Source organism: Crocuta crocuta, unplaced genomic scaffold, assembly GCF_008692635.1.
Source record: "Crocuta crocuta isolate KB4526 unplaced genomic scaffold, BGI_CrCroc_1.0 scaffold466, whole genome shotgun sequence".
NCBI classification, from domain to species: domain Eukaryota; kingdom Metazoa; phylum Chordata; class Mammalia; order Carnivora; family Hyaenidae; genus Crocuta; species Crocuta crocuta.
Window position 1 is genome coordinate 2,324,008 of NW_027529672.1, and position 6,919 is coordinate 2,330,926.

At 49.9% G+C, this 6,919-nt stretch overlaps 1 protein-coding gene across 6 annotated transcripts in view; it reads right to left on the bottom strand.

Annotated features, from left to right (window-relative positions):
• Nucleotides 1–344: 344 nt before the first annotated feature.
• TEX36 (testis expressed 36) overlaps nt 345–6,919 on the bottom strand; it is a 29,735-nt gene continuing 23,160 nt past the window's right edge. For 2 of the 6 annotated variants that reach the window (XR_013334815.1, XM_077762891.1), the window contains exon 6: nt 345–580. The gene's annotated coding sequence lies outside the window, so the exon portion shown is untranslated. Of the gene's footprint in view, nt 581–4,617; nt 4,668–5,402; nt 5,456–5,720; nt 5,913–6,468; nt 6,613–6,919 lie in introns of those variants that run through there. The other 4 variants (XR_013334819.1, XR_013334814.1, XR_013334817.1 and 1 more) reach the window with 4 other exon arrangements.

Below are 6,919 nucleotides of genomic sequence, written 5' to 3' on the forward strand. Positions count from 1 at the left end.
CAAGCCACGTTTTGCATAGAAAGGTAAGGAAAAGAACACAAAGGCAACAGTACAAATACAGAAAGGCTGAGAGTCACAAACACAGAGGCTGGGCCTGTGGAGGAAAACAAATACAAGCCAAATGAGGTTTCCCAGCAACGCACCAGGGCAGTTAGATGGCAGTCTCTCCAAATCTGGTGAGGGAACACCTGTTCCAGAAAGTTCGTGTGGATCCTCGCCCTGTGCGTCCAGCTTAGCCACTGACTTAGCTCTTAAGCGCGTGTCAGCCTCCCACCAGACTGGGCCCCCTTGCCCCTTTCTCCCCAACAGTCCCCGGCGTGGGGGGAGGGACTGAACACGGTCCAGACCGCCCCCCACCCCCACCATAATAGTGTTTAAATGCTCCTTTGAGTGAAACGCAAGCTGATAAAGGGCGAACATGGAGAATGGAGAGGTGTCCACACGTAGACTGAAGATCGGGTTTGCTCCAGAGAGAGAATGTTGATGTTCTGGCTCAGTTCATAGTTTGGTGTCAAAATAATTTGTTTCCATCTGGGGGCTGGCAGAACTGTGTAGTAAAACCCCGCTGATGTTTTCTCTTCTGCAAAGAGAAATGGGAGGCAGGCTGGGAGGTTAACCGGGACACATTTGTTACAAACATTTAAAATAATTTGAACAGCATTATTGAGATGTAATTTACATAATGTGTATGGAAAAGTCAGGGTGTACAAGAGCATAAGTCGGGGTAACCCCCGCACCCAGAGCAAGAGACAGAATGTTGCCAGCGCCCCAGAGGCCCTGCCCCAGACTCTGGGGGGTCTTGGCACCCAGCCTGGCACAAGAGCCACTTTGGCGACAGACTCATGTATACGCTAGGCTGTGTTTTCCTAACTGAAGCCCGTGTTCACTCGGGCGAAGGATTTGGCATGCCCGGCCTCCTCGGCTCTGAGCAGGCTCCCTTGGGTCTTACATTCCCTAAGGGCAGGTGTAGTGGACGCTGTGGTGCGCTGCCCAGACCCCGCCTGCACACACCTCCACTCAAGGTCACGGCCCTTCCTGGGACAACCCACGCCCAACATCTGGTCAGGGCAGGGCATAAAGACCAAGCTGTCATGACCCAAGTCAGGACCAGTCTGATGGACCCTCCTAGCTCAGGGATCCCCATGGGGTCAGCCAAAGCTGTCATCGGGCCACCCGCATCCAACTCTCCTCCTCTGGCCGGTGCCACGTCCTCCCCTCGCCTCCAGGCCAGGCCCGAGGCTTCTCCCTCGTCTAGCATCTTGCGTTCTATAGTCTGAGTCTGCTTCCTGGGCAACCGGCCTGCAACCATGGGCACAGCCCACCCCACCCCACCCCCAGCCTTCCAGCCTTCATTTCTTACNACTCTTCTGCGCACACTACCCATGCGCTTTCTGCTCAATCATTCATTCATTCATTCACTCCTTCAGCCCGCCCATCAGCGCCCCCGGCAGTGACGAGTAAGACCTCTCCGTCCCTCCCAGAGCTCACAGTCCAGTGCAGAAAGCAGGTGCCCGGACGGAATTCTCCGATGCTGAGGACCAAGACAGGACAAGTCACCGAGTGGGGAGCAGAGAGGCGATGAGGGAGGCGTGGCCTCCAGGGAGGTGGGGCTGCCCCGTGGCAGCAGCAGTGAGACCACAGAGCGCAAGGGGCGTTGCACAGCTGACCCGTCAGCCGCAGAGCCTGCACCCCGACCCCGGCGCCCCGGGGTTCCCATGGGCTGAACCCAGGTGGCCGGGAGCCCGAGAGGCCCAGTGGGCTCTGGCTTTCCGCCTCTCACTCAGCACCGCTGGGTGGGGCCCAGGCAGCCGCAGAGCAGAGAGCGTAAGGAAGGGGGGAGTTTGGGGGAGTTTGGAGGCGCCGAGTGCTGGGTGGTGGGATTCCAAAGAAAAGAATAATGTGATCTTGGCAAGTTGTCCCTGGTCCCACTTCAAGCACTAAATTAACTTCAATCCTTCTTTGCTACTTTCCAGAGTGGACAGGATTTGTTGAGTTTTGTTCTCCAGTGTGGGAAGAACCTTGAGAGAACAAGACCAGAGGAAGAAACAAACAAAACCAAAACAACAACAACAACATGTAAAGTGAGATGTTTTCACTGATCTGAACTTAGGGCATATTGACACTTGAAACAAAATTTAAATGCTTAATTGTGGGGCCAGACACACATCTTTAGAACATCACTGCTCAGAAGAATAACGGCCATCAGATCAGGCTTTTAGACGTTACAAAGATGAAAACATAGCCTGCCTCTTTATGAAATTAATCACCCTAAAATCTAAAGACAAATGGGATTCCTAGGGCAGTATTCAGCCAGTAATTTAATACCTAACTTTTTCTGATCAATAAACCATTGGCCTGTTAGAATATTTAAGTCATGCTTAAAGTCATTCAGGAAAAAAAAGATCTATCAACTTAAGTTCTTTGAAACCATGGCTTTAATTTAAAGTGCCATTGTTTTAAATGTATGCATCGCCTTTTGCGTTATTATAAAACATTACTAAAAATGTTAATAAAAATACTTAAAATCTTTTGAGTCAGAAATGTCATATTTTATTATGTCTTTTATTCAACCGGTATTCAAGCGTCCATGTTATGTGTTGCCTCATCGTACAACTCCAGGGGGCGCCACTCGTGCTGCGGTCTCAGGAAATGGTCCGGGTCTGTGTGAGGCTCTGGAGATACTATTATGGACAGCATGTTTGTGTCCTCCCCAAAGTCATATGTTGAGCCTTTAACCCCCCATGTGATCGTGTTTGGACATGAGACCCTTTGGGATGTCATGAACGTAGAGTAAGAGAATTTCACTAGAAGCCAGCCATGCTGACTTCTCAGCCTCTAGAACTGTGGGCCATACACGTTTGTTATTTAAGACGTGCCAGGAATTTTTGTTACAGCAGACTGAACCAAGGCAGATGCCACGGTGACAAGACACAGTCCTCATCCTCCCTGAACACACAGTGGAGCGTGGGACCGACCAGTGAGGAGCGCAGGCCCCTCCAGAGCCCAGAGAGAGCCCTGGCCCTACCACCATGGGCTCAGGGAAGTGCCAGGGACGAGTCCCGGAATGTTAGAACCACAGACAGTCTTTAAAGACTCTCCATCCGAGAAGTTAAGCGATTTGTCCAGAATAACCCAAGTGGCTCTCAAACCAGAGTCACAATTTATTTGCTTGTCCGAATGTAGCATGCTTACCATGGCTATTGGTGCCTTAAAAAAAAAAAAGCACCTTGTACTAATATAATATATATTTCAGACCATGTAACGATAAAAAACATTGGGCACATGGAAGGGAAAGAAATTCGAGTGTGCCGTTGCAGAACTTTGCCCTCTAAAAACATCTGACTCCTCCAAGGCGTGCTTGACCTTGGAGGGAGCAAAGTTTGAAAGAACTCCGTGTGGATTCAGAGGGGAAAGCAGAAGACAGGCTGCTTTAGAAACTGCCGTCTCTTGTGATCGACCATCTCTGCCAACGCCGAGCGGGAAAATGGGATGGACGGCTTCCTTTGTGTGGACTTTTTCCCAAACAAAAGCTGGATCTTCAGATGCAGTATAGAAGCATGGAAAGGAGCATCCATTCCAGAGGAAGCTTCTGGAAGCCCTTAGGGAGGTCATGCATTGCCCACAGCTAGTAAGGGAGACCTAGCACTTTTCTAGCATCCTTGTTTTCAAAGTCATCTTTAAGGCTTGTTCTAGAACACAACGCAGGGCAGAGAAAATATCAGCTAGCTGTCTGCCGAGCGGCCACTGCCCTGTGAGCACGGACACGCTCCCAGGTGCATATGATCACAGCAGAGGAGCCGTGGTCCATTCTCTCTCTCAGTCCCTGCGACATCCTCTGGAGAAAATCAGAAGTGTGGATCCATCTAATAGACGGGAAAACAGGTTCAGAGAGGCTGCTGAGGTGCCCAGGGGCACATAACTTACACATTCCAATTGGCAGTAGCTGATTGGCCCCCACCCGGTGGCTCCGATTGGTGAGGGGCACGCTGCAGGGTGGAGGGCGTCGATCAGCCTTGGGTGATTCAACACTACCGGCTCCAGGGCTGTGGTTAAACAGCCCAGGAGAGACAGGCGCTGACCAGACGCCAAGAGCACTATCCGCACAGACCGTGAGAAGCACTCTGGGGGAGAGGCTACCTGGAGCTTGTAAGAAACGTTCCGAGAAGACAATTTGTAATCAGAAAAACCCCAGGGTCTGCGAAGCCCGTTTTCTCATCTTTCCTGGAGAAATTGAGCCGACTTTAAATTACCCAACAAATTAGTTCATTTTAATGTCAGACCGCATCGAGGGGGGAAGGGGTTCCGAGGTGAAAGAAAAATAAGTGTAATTGCTTCTTTTTTCGAGATCACAATATTACTTTGTTCATTATGAAATAATGAAGCATTATTTAATCCCATTATGAAATAAATGAGATTGAGTAAATAGCACATCTGCATTCATGCAGTGATAGAAAGTCAGGAAATGTTTATCCCACTGACATTTAAAAATAGCAGCTCAATTTTTCTTGGTAATGAAATTGTAGGTGTTGTCATTACAAAAATATATTTTATAAGAAATACAAATATGGCATTGTTAAATTAACTGTTAGGGAGCCTCTCCGACGGAACTCTCTCCTGGGTGCTTGGGTGTTTGAAACGTAGATCCACTTCTTCGAAATGAAGCTGGCCTGTGGGCCGTGATCGAAATCAAACAAAATCGTCAGTGAAAGGCAAAAGAAGGGGGGAAAGTCAATACGAGAGAAGGTGAAGTCCACGAAACCCTATTTCAGTATGTACACCTGCCCTCTTGTGGCATTCATCTGTATGGTCCCGCAGCGTGCACTTTTAAGACTATTGGAAATGGGGTGCCCCAACCAGCAACCTAGGACAGAGCCCTGTCCCTGGATAGTTCAGATTCTTTCCAACAAGTGCTTACTAGACACCACCTCTGCGGGGGTTAGAGCCCTCAAGGTTCACACACATCTGGTGACGGCAATGTTGGAGCCCAATCCATTTCACTGTCCTGTTCCAGCTCCTAGGACTGCCTCGCGAGTGACCCCCCNTGATACAGAACAAGCGTTCTGTGAGCCAGGAATTCAGACAGGGGCTGTTCTGTCCAGGGCCTCGTGGGGAATAATAAAGGCCATGGCGTGGAAACATCTGAAGGCTCATTCGCTGTCTGGGTGGGGAGGCCAGCTGGAGGCTGGGGAGCTTCTTCTGCATGTGGCTCTTCACGAGGGCCACTTGGGCTTCTTCAGAGTGTGGTGGCTGTGTTCCAAAGGTGAGTGTCCCCAGGGGAGAGGATGCCAGGCACGAGCTCTGTCCATTTCTATGACCCAGCCTCAGAAGTCAGATATGGTTGCTTCCACCGTATTCTATGGATCACAGGGTCCATCCCCGACTCGGCATGCTAGGGAACTTACCAGGGTGTAAATACAGGAGGCATAGATCACTGGGGTTCCATCTTGAAGACTGACTGCATACATTAAAAAAAAATTTTTTTTTTACATTTATTTATTTTTAAGAGACAGAGAGAGACAGAGAGCGAGTAGGGGAGCGGCAGAGAGAGAGGGAGACACAGAATCTGAAGCAGGTTCAAGGCTGTGAGCTGTGAGCACAGAGCCCAACGCGGGGCTCGAACTCACCAACTGTGAGATCATGACCTGAGCCGAAGTCGGATGCTCAACTGACTGAGGCACCTAGGCGCACCACTGCATACATTTTAATAATGAACTATGCTGTGTTTTATTTTTCAGTAAGGTATGACTACCTTCACTTTCTGCCCTGGGCCCTAGCATGCTCTCTGTCTGACCAGCACGTGGCACTGAAGTCTCTCTCCTTCCTGCTTGAGTGTCTCTGGGAGAACGATTAAGGGAGATGTCCCATATAGAGTGAATCGTCCAACGGAAGAGGAGATCTTCCGGGATCTAGTTCTGGAAGGAAAAAGGGAGGGCAGAGGAGGGAGGCCGGCACAGATGGGTAGGAGGTGGTCAGGCTGGCGGTGTGGGGGAGGAATGGGGACTTCTCTCTTCTGAGAGGTCTCCCTCTCAGACCCCCACTCTCCACTCCCCACCTCCACCTGCAATTTAAGAGATTCCATCAAGGACTTCTGGGAGAAATAAGAATGACTAATAAACATTAAAGAAAAAAAAATCTCAATTTCACTAGTAACCCTGGAAACAGACATTGAAGCCATAATCAGATACCCTGAAGGAAGGGTGGGGTCAGAATGCTTTCTCAACGAGTGGAACCTCATTTAATCTGAAAATTGACTGCTGCCTATAATTATCTGGATGTAACTCAAGTCTTAATTCAGATTTTCCATTTTTAAACATATAAGTGTTTCTGGTCCTGAAAAAAAATAGCCTCATATTCAGGAATACCACACACTGGTATTGGATCACCACTACCCACAAGCCATCTCAGGGGACAACAGTATAGCCAGAAGCTGTCACGGTGTGGCCGTCGACTGTAGGACCGAGAACTCACCGCTGATCTGGAACATTCTTCATTGTGGTCAGAAAGGAGATGACCAACAGCAGGGCTGGAGGGTGTGAGGATCCTGAGAATATGGGGCTGGAGCTGAGACCTTGACAGCAGGTGAACAGCCTCCGCGGGGTGTCTGGGAGAGCACTGTAGGCAGAGGGAGCAGCATGAGCCAAGGGCCAGTATGTCAACCGGAGCCATATGCCTGGGAAATGACAGGTACCAGTGTCCTGGTTGGTGGCATGTGGACGTTGGCATCGGATAGTTAAGGGCCATGGCAGGGAGGCTGAACTCAACCCATTGGGGTGAGTCTTCAGTGTTTTTGAGAGAGAGCACCAGCATTTGGGTAAATTTTAGAAGAAGCCCTCTGTGTATGGTGGCCATGAAGAAGCAAGACGGTATGCCAAAAGCCAACAGCAGCAAGCTGAGAGGCAGGGGTGGCTGGGGCAGTGGG